The sequence below is a fragment of the Oryctolagus cuniculus genome, unplaced genomic scaffold (assembly GCF_964237555.1).
Source record: "Oryctolagus cuniculus unplaced genomic scaffold, mOryCun1.1 SCAFFOLD_170, whole genome shotgun sequence".
Classification (NCBI taxonomy): Eukaryota; Metazoa; Chordata; class Mammalia; order Lagomorpha; family Leporidae; genus Oryctolagus; species Oryctolagus cuniculus.
The window spans coordinates 5001-29416 of record NW_027208270.1 but is presented as its reverse complement, the minus strand read 5'-3'; the positions used below and the strand labels follow the sequence as shown (position 1 = coordinate 29416).

The window sequence follows — 24416 nt, the reverse complement described above, 5'->3', positions numbered from 1 at the left end:
AAAACCCACAGCCTCACTTTCCACTGGAGGACCCAGAAGAGGAAGAGGTAAGGAGACGAAACCCCCGGCCGGCGCGCGGGGAAGGAAATGGTGGTGATGGGGGCCGGGACGCGCGGCGGCCTCCCCGAAACCGAAAGCCGTTTCTGCGAAGAAAAGATCCGCGAAGCTGCAGCCGGCGGACGAGGAGCGAAAGACAGCAGGCGGGCGAGCACGCGCCCGGCCTCGCGGGCACCAGCGCGCGTGCGCAGCGCCCTGCCTGCGTGCCGGCAGTGACGTGGCGCGCGTGGCGCGGGCAGATTCTTAGAAATCCGGCTCCGCCAGTGCCCACCCGGCCTCCCGCGGGCTCTCACGTCACGGCGACACTGCCTCCCGGTGGGGACGGCTCCCCGTTCTGCACCCAGAGGCCCCAGCGGGGGCGGCAGCGGGGGGGGGGGCGCGGGGGCCAGCCTGGGGTGTGGCTCAGGTGTCCCGGGTCCCCGCCCAGGGGCTCCGAGCTCAGCGGCACCTACCGTGTGTCCTGTCCCCGGGGAGCAGCACCTAGCACCCTGTTTAAAAGAGGAGGGAGAGAGGGTGCGGTTAGCTGGACCCCGACTCCTGGGAGACCCGGCTTTTTTTCCAAGCTGTGGGCGCCGGAAGTGCCCTGGTTCTGCAGAGAGAGAGGTGACAGGCATCAGAGAAACACGATGTTCAGGAACGGACCCTTCCGGCCGGCTTGGCTGCGGCAGAGGGAGCGGTGTGGCGCGCAAAGCTGGGGGCAAAACCAGTCACCCCGGGGCAGTGCCGGGGGCCAGAGGTCAGGGCCCTGTGATGGGGCCCCCGGGCCAGGGTGGGCTTGAAAGCCTGGGGGCTGTCGCCATCCAGGGAACGGAGTCTCTGACCCCAGTGGGGCCCTGGATGGAGCCGGGACACGTGTGTGTGCGTGTCTGATCCTCACGGCACAGAGCCAGGGGGTGCTGTGGGGCCGCCTGGGGCGGGGCAGGCATTCCCTCTCCCACTGCCCGAGCAGAGCAGGAGGGCGGAGCCCCGACCCCACACCTGCACCAGGTGGGTTACTCCAAATCCCCCATCAGAGAGCCTGGTTCAAGTCCCGCCCCTGCTGGTGCGCCTGGGAGGCGGCAGTGGTGGCCAAGGTCCTGGGGCCCCCGCCACCCACGTGGGACCCCGGTGGAGCTCCTGCCTCCTGGCTTTGGCCTGGCCCAGCTGCATTGTGGAAGTCTGGGGAGTGACCCAGAGGATGGAAGATTCTCCCCCCCGCCCTTCTTCTCCCTCTCTCTCCCTCTCCCCCTCTCCCTCTCTCTCTCCCTCTCTCTCTCCCTCTCCCCCCCTCTTTCTCTCCCTCTCTCCCTCTCTCTCCCTCTCTCTCTCATCGCGAAGCACACAGGGAAACCCGGATGGAGCGCCTGGCCTGGTCCCCTCGGCCCCCAGTGAGGAAGCCGCGGCCTCTGTCCAGCCACGGCCACTCTGAGAAGCCGGCGGTCGGACTGCCCCGGGGTCCAGGGGCCCCGTGCTGGGCCTTTACCCCAAGGCCGCAGAGCCCCCCAGAGCCCCCCAGAGCCCCCCAAGCCCCAGCCCGGCTCCGGGGCTCGGCTGTTTGCCTGCAGCCCGGCCGGGCCCCTCGTCCCTCACAAACACTCGCTGTGGCCACAAACCAGCGGGGTTTTTCCACCTACACAAAGGGTGGCCGTGTGTGGCCACTCCTGGGCCGGAGCCGAGGGCCATACACGCGCCCTCCTGGGCAGCCCCAGCCCGCGCAGGCGCCGGGGCTAAGGAGGCCCGAGGTCAAGGGTCAGGGTCTCGGCCACCGGGGCCACCGGGGCGGCTGCCGTAGGCTCTCTCCTCTCTGGGCGGATGGACATCGGCAGGGGCCGCCCTGGGCACCGTGCGCGTGGGCTTGGTTCCCGGCCCCGCCCCTCCACGCCAGCAGCACCCCCAGGGGTGACAGCCACGGATGCCCCCTGGGGGGGGGCTGCTCCACGTGAGGCCCCTGGATTCAGGAAAGGCGCCTGGTGGGGGGGAGGGGCGGAGCCAAGGGCTGGGCTGGGGGCCTCTCCCGCCAGCTACACCTCCTGCCCCGAGCCTGGCTCCCCGACTCCCCGTCCACTGCAAACCCCGTCGCTCACGGACCTGCACGATGGACAAACACTGGGGCCATGGACCTGCGTGCCCCCAGCCGAGGCTCGCAGGGGCCCCCGCCACCACCCCCACCCCACACAGACCCCGTTCCCACCGTGGTCCACGACAGGTCGTGCTTTTGGTCCCTGACGGCTGAACGCAGGCCCCCGCGGGCGACCCTGGCAGGCCAGACCCTCGCCCTCTCAGCTCCCAGGCAACCCAGCGCTGCCCCGGCCCCGCCAGTGCCCCCGCCCCAGCACCCACAACATGAGCATCCCATGTGGACACAGGTTCGAGTCCCGGCTGCTCCACTTCCCATCCAGCCCCTGCTGTGGCCTGGGAAAGCAGTGGAGGACGGCCCAGGTCCCTGGGCCCCTGCACCTGCGTGGGAGACCCGGATGGAAGGCAGGGCTGGGCCAGGCCACAGCTGGGAGCCAGGAGCTGCACCCCGGGCGCCCACGTGGGTGCAGGGGCCCGAGTCCCTGAGCCGCCTCCCACGATGTGCATGAGCAGGAAACTGGGCTGGGACTCGAACCCGGGCACTCTGATGCGGGCTGTGGGCGTCTCAGCCACTCGGCCGAATGCCCGCCCCAGCTGGTGTCTAAGACCGAAGAGGACCAGGGAGCCAGGAGCCTCGTCCGGGGCTCCCACGCGGGCGCAGGGGCCCGAGCACTTGGGCCATCCAAGGGCCATTAGCAGGGAGCTGGGTCGGAAGTGGAGCAGCCGGGGCTCGAACCTGTGCGGACATGGCGCACCACAGAGATGCCGGCCAGGAGCGCCCGCCCAGGAGTCACCTGGGGGTGCCATCACCGCCCCCCCCAGCACGTGGGTTCCTGCTCCGGGTGTGGCGCGGGCGCCCGGCCGCGGAGGGAGCCCCGGTCACGGCGCAGTGGTGGGTGGGGATGAGGGACTCCTGACCCACAGGAAGTGCCCCCGTGGAAACGCCTGGCACTCCCGGGGGGAGGGGGAGGGCGCCGAGCGCGGCTCCACAGCGACAGGAAACGGAGCCCAGAGATCAAAGCTGACATCCCGCCTTCCCGCCTTCCCGGGGCTTCCTGTGCAGGGCGGGGCAGGGGCAGGGGTGCGGGACCCCTGGTGCACAGTCGCGGGGCCTGCCACAAACAGCTTTTCTGTAACGGCCGCAGAGAAAGTAGACTGGGGGGGGGGCCACTGCCCGCTGCTTCCCACCTGATATGTAAATGAGCGGGCGGGGCCACAGGCCAATAAAGCTTTATCGGCAGGGCCCTGAGCTGGGCTGGAGGTTCCCCAGGTGAGACACTGTTGCCACTGGACACAGCCCATCCCGGTCTCCCACGCAGGTGCAGGGGCCCAGCTCCGCTGCTAAACCCGGCTCCCGCCCACTCACCCCCCCGGGGGCAGCAGGGATGGCCCAGGCAGCCCCGGGGAATCGTGGGTGCGCACAGCAGGAAGCTGGACGAGGACAGTGGCCAGCAGTGGAACCCAGGCCCTCGGTGGGGACGCAGCCACACACCTGCCCCGGCTTCCTTCTGACGTCACAGCGTGTCCGTGGGACTTGTGGGGACCGGGGACTCCAAGGCCCCGACTAGAGTGGCTATGGAGGTGGGCAAGGCTGTCACGGGCAGGACAGGGAGAGACCAGGGGTTGACCGCAGGGCGGGGTGAGGGCGGCTTCAACGTTTGGGGGGTGGAGGAGGCAGGCTGGGTAAGCTGGGGGGGTGGGGGGTGTTCCAGCTGCCGGGTTCCCACCTGCGCCCCTGGGTGCTCCGTGGCAGTGGTCGCCATGACGACACACCTGTCCGTTTCCCTAGGACGCCAGGGCAGCCAGCAGCAGCGAACCAGGCCAGGGCTCCAGGCACCGGCGGAGCTGCTCCCGAGACGCGGCCACCAGCCCCGGCCCACCTGCAGGTCTGCCCCGGGAGCCGAGCCCGGCCAGGGCTGGGAGGTCCGTTCTCTCAGAGCCTGAGGCGTCTCCCCCTGGCCTGGTGGGGGGCCGCTTGGACATCTGGCGCCCGAGCAGACGGGCTGTGTCCACGAAGCTAGCCTGCTCCTAACATGCTGGGCCTCTCTCGACCAGGGGACGGCCACAGAGAGAAACAGGACCAACCCACGATTCCCCGGGGCTGCCTGGGCCATCCCTGCTGCCCCCGGGGGCGAGTGGGCGGGAGCCGGGTCAGCAGCGGAGCTGGGCTCCGAAACCTTCAGACGCGCGTGTGCGCGGGCACCGCACGTGGGAAGCTCGGGGGGCTGGGGGGGGGCGGAACCACAGCGCAGTGTATCTTGGGGCAAAACAGTTGAAACCCACGCTCAGCTTTTTCATTTCCGTGAATTTTTTGAAGACCCCTCCCCCTTCCCACCGTATGCATGGGCTCCAATTTGGGGGGGGGCAAGGAAACAATCCTATCTTTTTTCAAAGATTTATTTATTTATCGGAAAGTGAGAATTACAGAGAGTGAGGAGAGAGAGGGAGAGAGAGAGAGGGAGAGAGAGAGGGGAGAGGGGGAGAGAGAGAGAGAGGGAGAGAGGGAGAGGGAGAGAGAGGGAGGGAGAGAGGGAGAGAGAGAGGGAGAGAGGGAGGGAGGGGGAGGGAGAGGAGGGAGAGAGAGAGGGAGAGAGGGAGGGAGGGGGAGGGAGGGAGAGGAGGAGAGGGAGGGGGAGAGAGAGAGAGAGAGGGAGAGGGAGAGGTCTTCCATCCGCTGGTTCACTCCCCAAGTAGCCCCAACAGGCAGGAGCCAGGAGCTCCATCCGGGTCTCCCACGGGGGTGCAGGGGCCCGAGGACTTGGTCCATTGTCCACTGCCTTCCCAGGCCACAGCAGAGCTGGATTGGAAGTGGAGCAGCCGGGACTCGAACCCGCGCCCACATAGGATGCCGGCATCGCAGATGGTGACTTTACCTGCTACACTCCAGTGCCAGCCCCTAAACTTATCCTGTTACTCCATTTTCCGTGGGCTTTGAGAAGGAAGACATCTATGTAAAATAAAACAGCAGCAGGGCCGGCCTTGTGGCGTAGCGGGTAAAGCCGCCATCCATGCTGGGATCTCATACGGGCGCTGGTTCAAGTCCCGGCTGCTCCACTTCCCGTCCAGCTCCCTGCTGTGGCCTGGGAGAGCAGTGGACCATGGCCCGAGTGCTGGGCCCCTGCACCCGCGTGGGAGACCCGGATGGAGCTCCCGGCTCAGCCTGGCCCAGCCCCGGTCGTTGGGGCCACCTGGGGAGCGAACCAGCGGATGGGAGCTCTCGATCTGTGCCTCTCCCCACCACCTCCCGTAACTCTGCCCAATACATAAATCTTAAAAACAAACAAACAGAGAAAAAGGAAACGCGTGTGTGCCACCAGGGACACGCGGGCCGGACGAGGGAGTTAGCGCTCAGCGAAAGGGCGGGCGCCTCCCGGGGAAGCACTGCGCCGGCCCCTCCCCCACCTGGCACCTGTGCCCGAGCCCTGCGGACACGGGGGCTGCTTTGCTCTCTGGGGTGGGGTCCCCGCCCCCCCCCCAGGGCCACAGGCTGCAGGGAGGGGGTGCAGCAGGCCCGGAGCCCTGTCCTGGCTCCCCGTGGGCGGCTGTGGGGTGGTGCACCCCGGCCCGAGCCCCTCTGTGGACCCTGGCCGGGCGCCAGGGCCGCCTGTGTGCAGGAGGCCAGGAAGCCCAGTCCACAGAGAGACACCCCAGGAATGCACGCGACTCCTCTCCGGGGACGCCGGTTCCGGCCGCGCCCCGGCACCCATGGGGCAGGACTCGGTCCCCGCCAAGGCCCGGCAAGGGGCCCTTTCGACACCTGCCTCGGGCCACGTGGCTGGGCTTGTGGTAAAACTGTCACCACTTCTGAGGGTCCCCGGAGCGTGGGCCCTGCCCCAGACCCACACCCTGGCCATGGCTGGACCCAGGAGCTGTGCGGGCAGCAGGGGACGGGCACGGGGCCCGGGGCCCGGGGCGGGGAGGTGGCTGGCCTGGGTCGGCTTCCTGAGCCTGGGGACAGGGGGAGGGACACAGCTGGGGGATGGGGTGGGGGCAGTTTGCTCTGAGCTGAGGGGGCGGAGAGGAGGGCCGGCCACCACGGGCCAGCAGCTCCGCCTGCCGGTCGCCTGCCTCCTCGGGAAAGGCCGAGGGGCGGGCTTCTCCGGTCCGGGCGCAACTGGCCGGATTCTCGGTCACTCCGCGGATGGGCGCCCCGGGGCAGCCGGGACAAAGAGCCACAGTGGGGGTGGGGGCCCCCCAAAGCGGCCCCTGCAGTCCTGAAGCCCACGGCTGGGGTGCAGGCTCCCTCCAGGGCCCCAGCTCCCCACAGGGACCTAAACCTCAGAGCCCCATGCCTGGCGCCGGGATCGGGGTCGGGGAGCACACAGGAGACCCCAGCCCCACCTCGGCCCTGGCCTCCGCGCTCAGCCCGAGGACGCTCCCCCAGGTCCTGAGGGCTCTCACACCATCCTCTCCCCCCTGCCCAGCCCCCACCCAGCTGCTGTGGCTCAGCCCCTCCCCTCCCCCCAGGGGGGTCCGAGTAACAGGCCGAGCTGTCAAGTCCCTGGGCTGCAAGTCGACCAGGGTGGGGGGCGGAGAACCTGCCCGAGGCTGTGGGGCGGGGGAGGGGCCCCGGCTGGACCCCGGGGTCCACCACACCCACAGGTCAGGGGGCTCTAGGTAGGGGACACAGCCCCAGCCCGAGACTGGGCCCTCCTGACAGTCTCCCCTCCCGGAGGGGGGGGACCTAGCCATGCCAGGGAGGGGCCACGTGGGGGCTGGGGACGGCTTGTGGAGGCCTGCTTGGGTGTGTGTCTCTCTCCTTAAGCCAGGACGCCGGCCGGATCCCGTGCCACCTGCTGGGATTGGGATTTGGGTCTCAGGGGCCCCAGTCAACCATCAAAGCGAAAAAAAAAAAAGCAAAATGGGGGACATCCCGCCACAGGTGGGGGAGACAGAAGCCGGAGGAGGGATGGAGGTGCCACTGGGGCCCTGGGCCGGCTGGAGGCACCACGGGGAGACACGTTTCCACGGGGAGACACGTTTCCGCGGGGAGACACGTTTCCACTGGACACAGCCCATCCTTGCAGCCTGCGGGAGCAGCTGCGCCCGGGGACCGGCTCTGCCCCCTCCCCACCCCAGGCACCCCCGGCGGCCCCGGGGCCTCTCAGAGACCTACGTCTGGCCACAGACGTCCTGGCACAACCCGGCTCTCCTCTGGGCCCTGTGACCGTCGGGCCGGAGGGTTCCCGAGGGCGGGGCGTCCTGGGCGCCGCAGGGAGCGGAGGCCCCACACAGCCCAGCTGCACCCGGTGAGACCCTCGGGCAGGAGGTCCCAGGCGAGGCCGAGGAAGGGGCCGGCTGTGGGGGTCCGTAGCCAGCTCAAGGCCAGGGCTCTCTCCCGTCTCTTGGGCCCCTCCCCGCACGCCCTGGGCACACGGCGAGAGGCAGACGGGCAGGCGGCTCCCAGGTGGTGGCGTCCTCTGATGAGGAGCCCAGCTGCAGAGAGACGTGGCTGCTGGCGGCTGGGAACCTTCCCAGGACCCGGCGTGTGGGGGCGGGGGCTCCCCGGGGTGTGGCAACAGGGAGGAGGCGCCAGCGTGGGGACAGAGGGACGCAGGGCGGGAGGGCTGCAGGGGGAGGCCGCTGAGTCAGCTCGGGGCCGCACCTGCTGCTCAGGGCAGAGCGGGCGCTCGCGGTGGGCGTCTGACGGAGCCCAGGAGAGCGGGGTCGGAGGCGCAAGGGCTGTCCTTTCCGATGATGGCCCGGAGTCCCCACGAGGGCCCCCAGCACCGCGGACACCGGCCCTGGGGGCGTTCTCAGAGCTGGGGCCGCCCCGGGCACGGCAGGGTGTGGGGCAGCGTCCCTGGCTTCCACCCACTCCACGCCAGCAGCACCCCCAGCCGCGACAGCCACAGACATCTGGGACACGGCCCGGGGTCCTCCAGGGGCAGAGGACCACACACAGCCACGTGGACGGCACCTCGGCCGCACGAACGGAGTCCCAGAGGAGCGGACAGGTCCCAGGAGGAGCCGGCGGCAGCCCGGGCCGCTGGGCAGTTCGGGGAGGGAGGGAGGGATGGACAGGTGGACAGACAGACTGACCCGCAGACAGGCAGGCGGGCAGATGGCACCCGGCTACAGCAGTCACGAGGCACGGGCACAGGGTCACTGCCCAGCCCGGTGGGGACCTCCGAGCGTCAGCGCCCCCAGAAGCAAGGAGTGCACCCCCGGAACACACCAGCCGCGCGTCCCCAACACCGGGCAGGCGATGAGCTCCGTGAGGTCCCATGTGCAAGCCCCGCCCCGCCCCGCCCTGTGTGTGGCCCCTGTCCCCGAAAGCAGGCCAGGGTCTCTAAGCGCCGACACCGCTCCGAGTGCTCAGCCCCGGGCCAGCGAGGCGGCACAGCACCGGCACCCATGGGGCACTCGTTCAAGCCCCGGCTGCTCCACTTCCCGTCCGGCTCCCTGCTAACACACACGGGAAAAGCCGGTGACAGATGGCCTGAGTGCCTGGGCTCCCGCACCCACGGCGGAGACCTGGATCCTGGCTTCCGCCTGGCTCAGCCCCGGCCACTGTGGATCGGAAGTGGAGCAGCCAGGACTTGAATGGGCGCTCACGTGGGACACCGGCGGCACAGCGCCTGCCCGCGCGCCCTCCTTCCCCACAGGTGGCCTGATCTGGCCAAAGTCCCTGGGTACCAACTGCACAGCGGTGGCCCAGGGCTGCCCAGGCTGCTTAGAGACCTGGGGCCTCTCCCGGGGAGCCGGTCTCAGTGTGGTGGCTGCCACGATGCCCCTGCTTGGCCTGGCGGCCCCGCGTTCGTTCCTGGTGGCTCAGGCCTGACGCCGGCCACCTCCCGGGTCTCTCAGCGCTGTTAGCATTGCCTGGGAGAGACACAGACAGGGGCCACGCCGCGCGGGGCTCCACCGACAGCACACCTGCGGGACAGGGGACTCCACGGGGACGGGAAGGGGACACGTGGTCGCCGGGGGCTGCACGGGGGCTGACCCTGTGGATGGGATTTCTTTTGGGGGTGACAGAATGTTCTGGAACTAGACAGTGGTGATGGCTGCCCGAGCCCAGATGTACTAAAACCAGGCCAGGGCGCTGTGGCCCGGCGGGTTAAAGTCCTGGCCTGCAGTGCCTGCCTCCCATGTGGGCGCAGGTTCGAGTCCCGGCTGCTCCACTTCTGATCCAGCTCCCTGCTGTGGCCTGGGAGGGCAGTGGACGATGGCCCAGGTGCTTGGGCCCCTGCACCCGCGTGGGAGACCCGGATGGAGCTCCTGGCTCCTGCTTCGGATTGGCGCAGCTCCGGCCATTATGGCCATCTGGGGAGTGAACCATTGGATGGAAGACCTCTCTCTCTCTCTCTCTCTGCCTCTCTGTAACTCTGACTTTCAATAAATCTTTAAGAAAAAGGAAGGAACGGGAGGGCTGGGGCTGGCGGTGGCACACTGAGCTAAGCGGCCCCCTGCGATGCCCACATCCTTTATCTGAGTGCCCGGATGGAGCTCCTGGCTCCCGGCTTCGGCCTGGCCGGGCCCTGGCTGTTGTGGCCATCTGGGGAGCCAGCCAGCGGATGAGGGCTCCCTGTCTCTCTCTCCTCCTCGCTGCCTTTCAAGTAAATAAAATGCACCTTTTTAATAAGAGGAACGCAGACCCGTGTGCGTGGCAGGCACACCCAGTGCAGCCCCCGATCTCTTTCCCCACAGCCCCATGCGCTGCCCACGCCGCGGCCGCGCCAGCCTCCGCCCGCCCGTCCCGCTCCGACTCCTCGGGCAGCGTCAGTCCCGGTTTTACCTCTGGGAGCCCAGCACCAGTGCGCCATGAACGCGTGGTCCCCCCCCAGCCGCGCGCGCACGCCTGACGCTCTCCGTAACCTAGCAACACCGTGCGCTCAGCCCCCCACCCAGGAACTAGCGCGGGGCGCGCCGGGGCGCGGGGCTCACTCCACCCCGCCCCGCCCGGGAGCCAGACCAGTGCACCGGCGCCACCAGCAGCCCGGACCACGCGGGACCCAGGCTCCGATCGCGCACCCTGGGGGTGGCTCAGGTCGGACCACGCGGGACCCAGGCTCTGATCGGGCACCCTGGGGGTGGCTCAGCCCGGACCACGACCACGCGGGACCCAGGCTCCGATCGGGCACCCTGGGGGTGGCTCAGCCCGGACCACGCGGGACCCAGGCTCTGATCGCGCACCCTGGGGGTGGCTCAGCCCGGACCACGCGGGACCCAGGCTCTGATCGGGCACCCTGGGGGTGGCTCAGCCCGGACCACGCGGGACCCAGGCTCCGATCGGGCACCCTGGGGGTGGCTCAGCCCGGACCACGCGGGACCCAGGCTCCGATCGGGCACCCTGGGGGTGGCTGCCGCCAGGGTCTCCGGGGACCACCGTGGGCTGTTGAAAAAGCAACAGAGAGAGAGTAAGGGAGAGAGCGAGCCAGAGAGAGCTGCCATCCACGGGTTCACCCTCCAACGCCCGCAGCAGCCAGGAGCTCCATCCGGGTCCACCCTGCGGGCGGGGGGAGCCAGGCCCTGAGCCAGGCACTGTGGCCGTCTGGGGAGGGACCCGGGGGATGGAAGCCCTCTCTCTCTCTCTCTCTCTCTCTCTCTAACTCTGAATTTCAAATGAATAAATAAGTCTTTAAAACATATTATGGTGGAAAGGTTAAAAACACAGGGAGGGAGTGGGAGGCGGGCGCTGGCTCCCCAAGGCCGGCCCCCACCCCAACGGGGACCCCTCCCCAACTCTGCTTAACAGCTTCCTCGCCTTTTAATTTTTTAAAAGATGTATTTATTTATTTGAAAGTTAGAGTTAGAGAGAGAGAGAGGGACAGAGAGTGAGAGAGGTCTTCCACCTGCTGGGTCACTCCCCAGATGGCCGCATGGCCTGGGCTGGGCCAGGCTGCAGACCATCCGGGTCTCCAGGGTGGGTGCAGGGGCCCGGACCCTCCGGCTGTCTGCTGCTGCTTTCCCAGGCCGTTAGCAGGGAGCTGGATTCCGGAGCAGAGCGGGGACTCGAACCGGGCACTGTGGTCGTGGGGCCCGGGCACGCTGACCAGTGACTTCACAGCCAGGCTAATGCCCCGCCCCCATGAGAAATAAACCAGTTGACAGGGGAAGTGGTCGGGAACGCGCTGGTCTGCGAGGAGCCCACATAACGAAACCGAAACTGCTCTGTGCTCACGGCCGCCGTCCACGGAACGTGGGGTTTCCAGCAGGGAGTCGGCGGGCTGTGGGCACGCGGGGCGCCCGGGCTCACTGGGGAGCAGGCGCCGCCCCGGCCGCCGGTCCGAGCTCCACGTGGTGTTTGGTGAGCGGCGGGGAGCGGGGCCAGGGCTGCCGACCTGAGCTGCAGGGCCCGCGTCCCACATGGGCGCCGGTTCAAGTCCCGGCTGTTCCACTTCCGGTCCAGCTCTGCTGTGGCCTGGGAGAGCAGTGGAGGACGGCCCAGTGCTCGGGCCCCTGCACCCGCGTGGGAGACCCGGATGGAGCTCCAGGCTCCTGGCTTCAGGGAAGGGAGCCAGTGGACGGAAGACCTCTTTCTCCCACTCCTTTCAAATAAAATAAATTTTTTTTTAATTTAAAAGATGCCTGGGTTCACTTCCGGGCTCTGCCTCCTGACCCCACTCCCGGCTAACGCACCCTGGGGGGCAGCACGCGGGAGTCCCCGGGGTTCCTGTCTTGGCCCACGTGGGCATTTGGGGAGTGACGGCGCATAGCTCCCCCCACCCCAGCAGAGAAGCGAGAGCCAGGCGGAGCCCGCCGGTGCTGCCCCCCCAGCAAAGCCACAGCGGGAGCTTCGCAGGCGGCGAGTAGGTGGGGACGGGAGCAGGGGGCAGGTCTGAGGACGGAACGGGGGCATAAACCAGCCCACAGCCAGATCTGACTCAGCAGAGCTGCCGCCCACGCGCGCCCTGCCCCGGCGAGAAAGCCAAACCCGGGCCCGCGCCAGGCCAGGCAGCGCGGGGCAGGCACCCACGCAGGTCGGGGGAGGCCCTCTGTGCGCACGCGCGCGCCCCGCACGGCCGCAGGTGCAGCGCCCAGGTCCCCGCTGACGCACGTCTGTAATCCCCGGTGCGGGCACACCTGGGCTGCTTTGCGGATCAGGTGCACGGTCAGGGTCACGAGACTGGGAACGCCCGCTTCCGCCGACACCGGAGCCGAGCCGGGAACAAGGGGCTTGGGGCGGGAACGGCACGAGGCAGCCTCTCTGGGCCCTGGCCTCGGGGGTGGGGGTGGGGCGGCAGCACCCAGGAGCTCGGAGGTGGCCCGGGGCCCCCACAGGCCGCCCAGCTGCCCCCGGGCCAACACCCAGGCCTCCCCAGACCCTGCACGGCTGCCCCGAACCCGCGCTACTTCTGACCCCTGCTTCTTCTAAACTGAGATTTGCATAATGTAAAATTAACTATTTCATTTTTTAAAAAAATATTATTTGAAAGGCAGAGTCACGGGGGGGGGGAGGGGGAGAGAGAGAGGGAGGGAGGGAGGGAGGGGGAGGGGGAGAGAGAGAACCCTCCATCCGCTGGTTCACTCCCCAGATGGCCACAGAGCCGGGACTGGGCCAGGAGCCCCATCCGGGTCTCCCACACGGGTGCAGGGGCCCAGGCACGCGGCCCATCGTCCACTGCTCTCCCAGGCCACAGCAGGGAGCTGGATCGGAAGTGGAGCAGCCGGGACTCGAACCTGCGCCCCTGTGGGAAGCCGGTGTTACAGCCGGCTTCCTAGCGGTAACCACTTCATTTCAGAGTGAACACTCCGGTAGCATTTAGTACCTCGATCTCATTCCAGAACATTCTCTCACCCAAAAGAACTCCTATTCCCATCAGCCATTGCCCCCCCCCCCACAAACTCCCTTCCGGCTCCTAGGATCCTCCGTCCTGGACGTCTCCGGTGGGTGGGGCCGCACGAGGCCTGGCCATCTGAGCGAGACCACCTGGGGCCCAGCCAGCGCCTCGCTCCGGCCGCCCTGCGGGCTCCCCTAGCACCACGCCGGGTACGTCCGTCTGCTGTCCTGACCTCTCCATAGGCAAGGCAGGGCTGCCCCCCCCCCCACTGGCAGGGGGGGGAGGAGGCGGCGCATGTGCCACTGATCAACAGCCCCCCCCCCCCGTCCGGGACTCCCTGCCAGCCGCCCCCTCCCCATGCTCTATGCGTCCTCCCTCCCCCTGCCCAGGGACGGCGCGGAGAAGCCGGGGCCAGGCCTGCTTTGCAAGGGCGAGCACCCCGCCGGCCACTTCTGGAAGCATCCCTGCGCAGGGAAGGGCAGGCAGGCAGCCCCGGGGCCACTGAGGCCAGCAGCTCCTCCCTCCCCCGCCGGCCTCCCTCCGCTCTGCCTCCTGGGACTTGGGCACTGCATAGACGCTGTTGGCTGTGAGTGGCAGCGACGGGCACCTCCTTCCGCTCTGCCTGGCCCCGCGCCATCCTCGGGCCGGGGAGCCACGTCTTGGCCCCCTCCCAGCCCCACCTGGGGAGCCGGCCCTGGGCACCTGGTCCCGGCCCAGGCCAGGGGCTGAGCCGCACACAGCCCCCTCCCTGCTCACAGACGGAAGCGCCAACCCCGGGACCTCGGACGCGGCCGAAACAGGAGGGGAGGCACAGGTGGTACAGGGGCTAAGACGGCCCGGCCAGCTGCGTCTCACGTGGGAGGGCCCGGGTCCGAGGCCTGACCCCGCTTCCTGCGCCTGCGCACCTGGGAGGCAGCAGGGACCACCCAAGTGCTTGGGTTCCTGCACCCACGTGGGGGACCAGACGGAGCTCCTGGCTCCAGCCTGGCCCAGCCCTGGCTGTTGGGTGCGGAGGCGGCGACCAGCAGGTGGAAGGTCTATCTGTCCAACAAGAACTTGTGGGGCCGGCGCCGCGGCTCACTAGGCTAATCCTCCACCTTGCGGCGCCGGCACACCGGGTTCTAGTCCCGGTCGCAGCGCCGGATTCTGTCCCGGCTGCCCCTCTTCCAGGCCAGCTCTCTGCTGTGGCCAGGGAGTGCAGTGGAGGATGGCCCAGGTGCTTGGGCCCTGCACCCCATGGGAGACCAGGAGAAGCACCTGGCTCCTGCCATTGGATCAGCGCAGTGCGCCGGCCGCAGCGGCCATTGGAGGGTGAACCAACGGCAAAGGAAAACCTTTCTCTCTGTCTCTCTCTCTCACTGTCCACTCTGCCTGTCAAAAAAGAAAAAAATAAAATAAAAAAGAACCTGTGAAACACAACAGGCTAACAGATGAGGGCTCGCTGGAGCAGGGCGGGCCCGGATGATGGACGGGCACGGGGAGACGCTGCGGGAGCCGGGGCGAGGTCGGGGCCGACATCACAGCAAGGGGACACCCTGGCCGCCCTGCGGGTCGGTGGCCCGTGGAGAGCCAGTGACGTCACGGCGCCTTGCTCACCTGCCAGGAAGGGCAGCCCCACAAGCGTCCATCAGGTGCCTGTGGGCGCCGGACACCAGAGGCGCGTCCACGGCCCAGACCCCCAGACGATGCCAGCGTGGGGAAGCGCCCCGTGAGGGCCCCGACCCGGGCACGGCCCCGTGGCCACCTTCCGTCGTGACACAGGGTTTGGGGGACGCGCTGGCTCCTGGGACTCCCAGCTCCTGTCCGGCCGGTGCGCCGGTGCCCACAGACACGCCTGGGGGAGATTCTCAGGGGGAAGCCCGTCGGAGCAGCCGGCTGGACGGGCGCCCGGCCCTCCCTAAGCAGTGAGGGACCCGAGGCCGGCGGCGGTGCGCTGGGCGCCTGCTGACCTCAGGGTCCAGGAATTCAGCCCGGCCAGCGTCTAGACTACGGGGTTTCTGGGACGCTGCGGGCCGGCCAGGAACCGGCTCCAGCGGCCGGACGCTGCTGCCCCCTGGTGGCCACAGCGCCCCAGGCCTCGCTGCGGGGTTGGGTGAAGCACGAGTGACACAGAGAGGGAGGAAGGTGACGTTGGGATCTAAGGTGGGAGCCAGGAACTCCTGAGCCTCCCGCGTGGGTGGTGGGGACCCAGGGCCCTGCGCCGTCACCGCTGCCCCCGGGGGTCACGGGCAGGGAGCTGGGACGCGCACTTTATTAAGATTTATTCATTTATTTGAAAGAGTTAACAGAGAGAGAGAGAGAGAGAGAGAGAGAGAGAGAGAGAGAGGAGAGGCAGAGAGAGAGAGAGAGAGGGGTCTTCCATCCGCTGGTTCACTCCCCAGATGCCGCAACGGCCAGAGCGAGGCTGATCCAAAGCCAGGAGCCGGGAGCCTCCCCAGGGTCCCCCACGCAGGTGCAGGGGCCCCAGCACTTGGTCCATCGTCCACTGCTCTCCCAGGCCACAGCAGGGAGCTGGACCGGAAGTGGAGCAGCCGGGACTCGAACCCGCGCTCCTATGGATGGGATGCCGGCCCTGCAGGCGGCGGCTTTACCCCCTACACCACAGTGCCGGCCCCTCAAACGGCATCTTAACACCTGTGCCAAACGCCCATCTCCCAAATCTTAGTTGTTTTTTTTTTTTTACAGGCAGAGTGGACAGTGAGAGAGAGAGAGAGAGAGAGAAAGGTCTTCCTTTGCCGTTGGTTCACCCTCCAATGGCCACCACGGCCGGCGTACTGCGCTGATCCGAAGGCAGGAGCCGGGTGCTTCCCCTGGTCTCCCATGGGGTGCAGGGCCCAAGCACTTGGGCCATCCTCCACTGCACTCCCTGGCCACAGCAGAGAGCTGGCCTGGAAGAGGGGCAACCGGGACAGAATCCGGCGCCCCGACCGGGATTAGAACCTGGGGTGCCGGCGCCGCAGGCAGAGGATTAGCCTAGTGAGCCGCGGCGCCGGCCTCCAAATCTTAGTTTTTAAATAATGGATCAACCTCGGTCCAGGCTGTCCCCTGGGCACTGTGGACACGGGGCCCGGTCATTCCCTGGGGTGTGGGGCAGCGTCCCTCGCCGCACCCCCTCCATGCCGGGGGCCACACAGCCCCCAGATGTCAATCACTCAGTGACCCCTGGGGGCAGACCACTGAGGCGGGGCTGGGGGAGACCCAGGGCTCATTCTTGGGAACAGAAACACCCGAGAGACCTCGACGGCGCCGGCACACTCCGGCCGACCACCGTGTCTCCAGTGGGACTCCCGCCAGTGCCCAAAGAGGAACGGCGGGAATCGCAGCGTGGGTGCTCCGAGGTCACGGCGCGCGGGGGACCACGGCCCTGCGCCCGCCCCAGCGCCTGGAGGGGAGGGCGGGGCACGGCCCGGTCACAGCCCCTGCCCGGCTGACCCCTGGGGGCTGCAGTGGCCTGGCAGGACAGCGCGTGGGCTCTGTGTCTGTGTCTCTCCCTGGCGTGACGCCCTCCCACCCTCCACGCCGCGTGTCCGAGCCTCGCCCCGTCCCTGGCTGCGTGGTGCTCCTCTGTGTGGCTGCCCCAGGCCCGCCCTGGCATCGGTCACCGGCTCCCCGGGGACATGCAGGACCTGGTGCCTGGTCCCACACCCGTGGGGGCCTGTCCCTGCCTGGTGACAGCAGGCCCAGGGTGGGGCGGAGACGGCTCCTGTGCCCAGCGGCCACGTGGACGGCGCTGGCTGCATAGGCGCCGGTTCGAGTCCCGGCTGCTCCACTTCCGATCCAGCTCCCGGTGTGGCCTGGGAGAGCAGTGGAGGACGGCCCAGTGCTGGGCCCTGCACCCGCCTGGGAGACCCAGATGGAGCTCCAGGCTCCCGGCTCTGGCCTGGTCCGGCCCAGGCTGTTGTGGCCATCTGGGGCGGGACCAGGGGCTGGAAGACCCCTCGCTCGCTCTCCCTCCCTCCCCTCTTCTCTCTGTATCTCTGCCTTTCAAATAAAACAAATCTTTTTAAAAAAGAGAGAGAGAGAGAGACGCAGCTTGGGACAGGTGTGTCTCGCGTCCCGGCCTCTGGGTTTCAGTCCCAGCGCCACTCCTGGCCCCAGCTCCCGGCCGGTGCAGAGCCTGGGAGGCAGCGGCGATGGCCGGAGCGCTGGGGGCCCTGCCGGGTGAGGTGCAGCTCTGGCCCCGCGCGGCGGGCACTTGAGGCAGGAGCCAGCTCTGGCCCACCGCGCGGGCACAGCCCCTCACCCCCGGCCACGGGCGCTTCCTGGCCGGGGCTGTGTCCCAGAGCGCCTCTGGGCAGGGGCCCCGGGCTTCCCCTCATTTCCCCACTTTTATTATCCTCTTTAAATGTCGTAAATGACCCTGACTTGGCTGTGATACTTTTAAAATTTTTTTTCAAGTCCCGAATTGCTGTGCGCTTTGCACTAGTGGTTTGACGGCACGTGGATTAGATATCAACAAAGCTCGTGGAAAAAACCAAGCGAGAGCGCGCGTGCGCGCGGCCCCGCTCCATCAGGGCCTCACAGACATTGTCCGGGACTCGCGCGCGCCCCGCCCACGCCCCGCCCCGGCGTCCGGCCTGCGCCCGGCCCCCACCTGCGCCCCGCAGCCGATCAACAGGATGTCACAGCGGGCGGTTTCCTCCCAAAACAACCCAGAAAGACCCGGGGCGAGCGGCCAGAGGCGTCTCCAGTGTCCCGGCTTGGGGGGGGGGCTCCTCAGGGCCACGTGGGCTGTGCACGTGTCACGCCCCCCCCACCGCCACGCAGCTGGCCGCGTGTGGCAAACAGGCTTCCGGGGTCACGGCCAATGTCCCCAGGTGACCCCGCCCCCCCAGCCAAGCTCCCTGCCGGCACGAAAGGCCAGGGTTGGAGGTCAAGGCCCCACCAGGGGTGCGCCGGGGCCCCAGCGCGGGGGGGGGGGGGGCTCGGGTCTGCTACCTGCACCTGCGCCGCCTCCCCGCCGGGCCTCTCCCACCCCGCCCCATGCTAGCAGGTTCAGGTTCACCCAGGCCCTCGGAGCCGCGTGCAAAGCCCCCCGCGTGTGGTCATTCGTCGCGGCAGCCACACGACCCTGGGGGAGCCCTCTTCTCCCTCCCCGGCCCCCCACCCCGAGGCTCGCGAGGACCCAGCGGGGGCCCGGCCGCCGTCACCTCTCCCGCACAGGGCTCGCCCCGCAGCTTCGCGTTTCCGGGTGAGTTTGCTTTTCGCCGGGGCCCACCGACGGCTGCACCCCGGGCCCGCACGCACCCTGGAAGCCGCTGCTGCCGGACAGGACCCTGGGGACGCAGCGCACCCAGGGGACGCCCGGACACCACACCCCCCCGCTTCTTCCCGGGAGGGAGGCCAGGAGCTCCATCCGGGGCTCCCAGCACCTGGGCCGTCGGTGCTGCCTCCCGGGGTGCACCTGCGGGGAGCCAGGGTGGGACGCGGGGCAGCAGGGACCGACACAGGATACTGGCGTGGGAGGCGTGGCTTAGCCCAGGATGCGGGTGTGGGAGGCGTGGCTTAGCCCAGGATGCTGGCGTGGGAGGCGTGGCTTAGCCCAGGATGCTGGCGTGGGAGGCGTGGCTTAGCCCAGGATGCTGGCGTGGGAGGCGTGGCTTAGCCCAGGATGCGGGCGTGGGAGGCGTGGCTTAGCCCAGGATGCGGGTGTGGGAGGCGTGGCTTAACCCAGGATGCTGGCGTCGGAGGCGTGGCTTAGCCCAGGATGCAGGCGTCGGAGGCGTGGCTTAGCCCAGGATGAGGGCGTTGGAGGCGTGGCTTAGCCCAGGATGCGGGCGTCGGGGGCGTGGCTTAACCCAGGATGCAGGTGTCGGAGGTGTGGCTTAGCCCAGGATGCGGGCGTGGGAGGCGTGGCTTAGCCCAGCATGCGGGCGTGGGAGGCGTGGCTTAGCCCAGCGCGCCCCGGTGGCCCCCAGGGGCCTATCCCGTGACACCCATAAGTTTGCTTTCCCTCCTAGAGGTGTGCGGGCGCCCGGGGAGGGTGGCGAGCAGGAGGCTCGGCTGGACGCCCCCGAGTCCCGGGCTGCAGACACTGACCACGGCTGGGCCGAGGGGCTGAGGCCAGACACAAGTGTGACCCGTGCCCCGGCCAAGCACAGAGGCGGACGCTGGACGGGAGGCCCGGGCTCCGGTGCGCACAGCACCCGCTCGCTGGAGGCAGCCCGGCGACCAGAGACGGCCCGGGACACACACGGCCGAGGCCCACCCGACCGTGGACTACTACTGTGCCAGGAACAAGGTCGGGGCTCTGACACCTGCTAGGGCGTGGAGGGGCCGGAGGACTTCACGCACGCGCACACACACAGCTCCCCACCTCCGGGGGTCCCTGCAGCGCTCGGATCCCCAGAGACAGGAAGGGGGTGGGGAGTGGGCGTTCCCTGGGCGCAGGGCTTCAGGCGGGGACCAGGAGAAGGTTCTGGAAACGCACGGGGTGGGGGGCGGCTGCCCAGCCCCGCGAAGTGCTCAGAGCCGCAGAGCTGCGAAGGCTACGTGTCACGCATGTACCGCAAGTAAGTAGAGCAGAGTCCTCCCTCCAGTCCGGTTTTGTCCCTGGCACCGCCGCAGGGCCCCGGGCACGGTCAGGCGCGGTCAGGCACGGTCGGGCACGGTCAGGGCATGGTCAGGCACAGTCAGGGCACCGCCGCAGGGCCCCGGGCACGGTCAGGGCACAGTCAGGCACGGTCAGGCACGGTCGGGCACAGTCAGGCACCACGGTCAGGCACGGTCAGGCACCACGGTCAGGCACGGTCGGGCACGGTCGGGCATGGTCAGGCACGGTCTGGCACGGTCAGGCGCGGTCGGGCACAGTCGGGCACGCAGCGCGGCCGCCGGCAGGTGCGGCCCCCCGGGGGCTGGGCGAGGTGAGCGCCCCCTCGCGGCCGCCTGGGGTTGGTGTCGGGAACCTCTCCTGACTGCCGCGGGGACGGGGCGGGGGCGGGGGCGAGGGCAGCCGGGCCGTGCCCACCCCGGGCAGCGAGGGAGCCGGGACTGTTCCGGGCCCCACCGCAGCCCTTCCGAGGGCCCCCAGCTTCGGCTTCGGGGGGCGAGTCAGGTCCCCCGGCCTCCCAGGCAGTGGCGGGTCAGCCCCCTCCCCTCATCTCGCGGCACTGCCCGCGGCCCCCACTCCTGTGTCCCTGGTAACACAGATGCCACCTCCTCCAGGGAGCCCACCCTGACGCCCCCCAGCAAAACCCCGGGTGTGGGCCCCTGCGTCTGCTTTCAGGGGGAGATTCTGCCCCCAGGGGATGCTGGGGCGTGTGTGGCCGTCACAGCTGGGGGTACCCCTGCCACGGGGTGCGTGGGGACCACGGTCACCGCTCCACCCACTCACGGTGCCCGAGACGGCTCCACAGCAGGGAGTCGGGAGCGGGGGTCCAGCCCTGCCCAGCCCGAAGGCCGCCCCCAGGGTGGCCGGCTCCCAGCCCTGCCTGCCCCCCCCCCCCCGCCCAGCCCTGAATCAGCCTGGTGGGGCGGTCACCTCGCAGGGGCCAGATCAGCACGGCGCTGACTCAGCAGGGAGGCGGGCGGGAGCCTCATGCTGTCCCCCCTGCCGTGTCCCGGACAGCGGTCACTCCCCACGCCACTCCTCCCTCTCACTGCTCTAGAAACCTCTGGCCGCCGCGGCCCCGGGCTGGATATCTAACACCCCCCCCCCCACGGAACCGGAGAGAACAGTGGACAGCGGCCACCGCAGTGCGCGCGGCCCAGGCTCCGAGGTGTCCGGCAACACCGGGGCCCTGGCTCCACCCCCTGGCCGGCTCCCACGGGGGCGCCCTGCCCAGCCCTGGTCCTGTGGCGTCTGGGCAGTGACCAGCGCACAGGACTCCAAGTTTTGCAAACTAGGGGAGAGCGCAGGTCTGCGACCTCCCCGCACAGCTCAGCGACAGGTGCGCAGGAGGGGGCAAAGGTCACGGTCACCTCCTCCCTGGTGCCCGCTGAGCGGGCCTCGCTCCACGCAGCAAGGGCCCCGCGGCCCCCAGCTCCCAGCAGACCCCGCCCCGGCCCTGCTCGGCTCTTCCCCGCCCACCTCGCCTCGGGGAGGGGGGGGGCTTCTGCAGAGACCCCAGGAGCTGGCCGGGCAGGGACCTCGCCAGAGCCGGCCGCCACCGCCCAAGCTGGCCACGCAGGCGCGGTCAGGCGGGCTCCCAGAGGCCAGGCGAGGGCCCTGGGAGGGACGTGGCCCCCGCCGGGCCCCCCCTGCCCCAGCCCCAGCGCTCTGACTCCGCAGCTGACCGCGCCCCGCCATGGTTGCTTAGCGACGGGCACGGCTGCGCAGGTGCCGCCCCCCTGGCCGCCGTCCCCTGGGTGCCTCCTGGGGCGGGGGTCGCCACGTTCCGGCTCCAAGAACCCGCTGACGGCTGGGGCCGCCCGGGAGGAGCCTCCCCCCTCCCGGGAGGCGGGGTCTGTTTGGGGACCTTTTGGGGGGAACCATGCATGGTGGGGAAGGCGTGGGGTCCCGCCACACCCGGGACGGGCTTGCGCGTGAGTGAGGGGCCCCCGAGCCTCCGACCAGATCGCCACACTTGTGATGCCCTGAGACGGCCCCGTGAGACCCCCGCCCACAGGGGGCCTGGGGCTCTGCGCACGGCGAGGTCCACCTGCAGGGGTGGGGCCCGTCTACACTGCCTGCCCAAGGGCTGTGCGCTCTGCCTGGGGCCGGCAGGGGGCAGACTTGGATTTTTTTCCCAAAGACAGAGTCCACCCCCGGGACCCCTGCTGGGCGCGCCAAGGTCATGTCCCGGAGCCCCTGGGAGGAATCTCGTGTCCTCCTTGCAAGGGCAGCGCCGGCGAGGCGCCCCGGGGGATGACGTAAGGACGGGATGACGTAACGGCGCGATGACGTAATGGCACCATGACGTGTGCTCCGTGGGCCCCAACCCTGGCGAGCTGAGGGTGCCAGGGCCGCCGCGGGACTTGGCGGACGTTCCGTGGGTGTGGACACGCCAGGGCCGCTGGCCACTGGCCACCTCCCTGGGGATGTCTCCCCGAGCTGGGGGCCCTGCCCACCCCAGACGACAGCACGCGCTCCGGGTGGGGCAAGCGGGGTGAGCCGGGGGCACCCCAGGCCCAGGGGCTGACCGGCACCCCCAGCCCCTCCCGGCCGTCGGGCCCCGGCTGTGTCCCCGGGGGACGCGGCTGTGCCGGGGGGAGGGGTCAGCTCCGGGCGTGCAGACCCCGGACTCCGCTGCTGGGGGCTCCCTGGACGGCACGGCCCGGTGGGCTCTGCATGGGGCCAACGCCCCCACCGCTGGGCGACCCCCGGCCCCCGCCCCGCGTGCCCGGGGTGCAGGCTTCTCACCGTCGAGCCGGTCCAAAGCCAGGCAGCAGTAGCCCCGGAGCTCCGAGGTGGGCGCCGGGCGGACTGGAGACATCGGGGGGTGCCCCACGGGCCTGCCCTGCCCCCGCCGACGCCCCTGCGGCCCCCTCCCCTCAAGGCCGGGCCTCCGAAGCGCCTCCGTGGGCCTCCGCCGCCCCCTAGTGCCTTGGAAAATCGCAGCAGCGGGGTGGGTGGGCCCTTGGGACAGCAGGTGCGGGCATCGGGGGCGCCCCACCCCACCCCGGGCCGTCAGCGGTGCAGCGGGCTAAGCACCCTGTATCGGAGCGAGGGTTCGAGTCCCGGCTGCTCCGCGTCGGATCCGGACCCTGGGAGGTGGCAGGGACGGCCCAAGTCCTTGCGTCCCTGCCACTCACCTGGGAGACCCGGATGGAGCTCCTGGCCCCCGGCTTTGGCCTGGCCCAGCCCTGGCTGTTGGGGGCATTGGGGGAGTGACCCAGCCCCCCCCCTGGGGGCAGGGCCCACGCCCCCGACCGCGCGCCACCCCAGCAGGGACCGCAACGCGCACTTCAGCGAGCGACCGGCAGGAGGCGCAGCTGCGCCTCTGGCCGGCCCCCGCGGGGTCTCGGGGACCCTGCCCCGGCTGGGACGAGCCGGGCACGCGCTGCCCGGGGTCCCGCGTGCACGCCCGCCTGCCCTCGCGCTCACCTGTGCGGGTCCGGCCGCCTGCGGCACTCAGGTCCCACGCCGCGTGCGTCGCCTGGAAGACAAGAGTGGCGCGTTAGCTCCGGCCACCGAGGTCTGAGTCACGGGTGGTGGGGACAGCACGGGGGCCTCTCTGGGGACGGGGCGTGCATGGCAGAGCCCTCCAGGGTCCGGCCAGTCCCCGCCGACGCCGACCGGGTCCCAGCAGCCAGGAAAACCCAGACGCACGGTCCCGGCCGGCAGGAGCGCGGGCAGGTGCACCACGCGGTGCCACCCACCCACGACGGAGCAGACGCGCCCACAGAATCGCACCTGCCAGCGGTTGCAGCGGGCGCCAGCCAGAGGGGCAGCGGGCAGCTCCTGGGCTGTCCAGAGGCGCCCTACAGTAGAAGGTTCGCACAGCTCCAAGGTGGAGCTGAAGTTCCCACTGCCACCTGCAGGTGGCGCCACAGCCACAGAATTCCGGGGACCAGGGCTGGGCAGCCGGGGTGGGCAGAGGGGATGGGGGATGAGAGGGCCGGAGCAGCGGGCCAGCCGGGCGGCCAGAGGCCAGGGCTCCCTGCCTGGGCCTTGCAGGTGCAACTGACACAAGACCCTTCCGCTTTGAGAAACAGAGAAAGGGACATCGCTCGGCTCCCAGTCCCCCCACCCCCAGATGCCCGCAGTGGCCAGGGCTGGGCCGGGCTGGAGCCAGGAGTGGAGCCAGGACTCCCCGGGGGGGGGGGGGGGGTCCTGCGCCACGGCGCGTGCGCACACTGGGCGCCAGCGTTACCAAGACGACGATGACGACGCGTGCCGCAGGCAACTCACTGTCGTGGGCCAACACCTTCAGTTCTAGAACGTTCTGTCGCCCCAGAAGCGACCCTGTCGGCTTCCTGTCGGTGGAGGCCCACAGGGCGCGGCCCCTGCACCGCGGCTCTCCCCGGGCGTCGCGCCCTCGGGGGCCCCTCGCCTGTCCCTGGCTGCGCGCGCGCCCCGTGTGCGTGGACCTCCAGGGGGGCGCCCGCGTCTCATGCCCCGCTCTGAAGACGGTTCCTCCAGCCGAAACCCCCGCGTCCCCAGCGGGCGGCTGTCACCAGCCACGAGGTCACCGCCGCAGACCCCCAGCCCGCCCCCGGGGGGCCGCGGTCAGCCCTAGACCAGCGCGGGCCAGGGTGACACAAGTCCTGCGGCGCCGCCCACAGGGCCCGAGGCTGCACCGGCTGGCGCCAGGCGTCCCCATGACCCCCCCTCGCTCCCTGGAACGAGAGCACCGGGCTTCCCGGCTCCATCTGGACGCATCCCACACCCCGGGGCAGCGGCAGCGGCCGGAGGACGGGGGGTGGGGGGCCCCCTCAGCGGGGCCCACGCAGAGCCAGGGACAGGGAGAAACGGTGGGCACCGTGTTCAAGGTCACTGTGACCTTCAGGCACCCAGCAGGCAGAACAGGCACAGCCACGGGCCACGGCTGCATGGACAGGGCCACGGGCCACGGCTGCACAGACCGGGCCACGGCGGCACAGACAGAGCCACGGGCCATGGCTGCAGACACACAGGCCACGGCTGCACGGGCAGAGATGGGGCCAGGGCTGAACGGACAGACATGGTCACAGCTG

General features: G+C 69.8%; 1 protein-coding gene across 3 annotated transcripts in view; it reads right to left on the bottom strand.

Annotated features, from left to right (window-relative positions):
• GNG7 (G protein subunit gamma 7) overlaps positions 1-22904 on the bottom strand; it is a 36464-nt gene extending 13560 nt beyond the window's left edge. Inside the window, exons 1-2 of one of the 3 annotated variants that reach the window (XM_070067719.1) lie at positions 22825-22876; positions 510-646 (exon numbers count right to left, since the gene is read on the bottom strand). The gene's annotated coding sequence lies outside the window, so the exon portion shown is untranslated. Of the gene's footprint in view, positions 1-509; positions 647-22824 lie in introns of all 3 variants that reach the window. The other 2 variants (XM_070067718.1, XM_070067720.1) reach the window with 2 other exon arrangements.
• Between the last annotated feature and the right edge of the window lie 1512 nt (positions 22905-24416).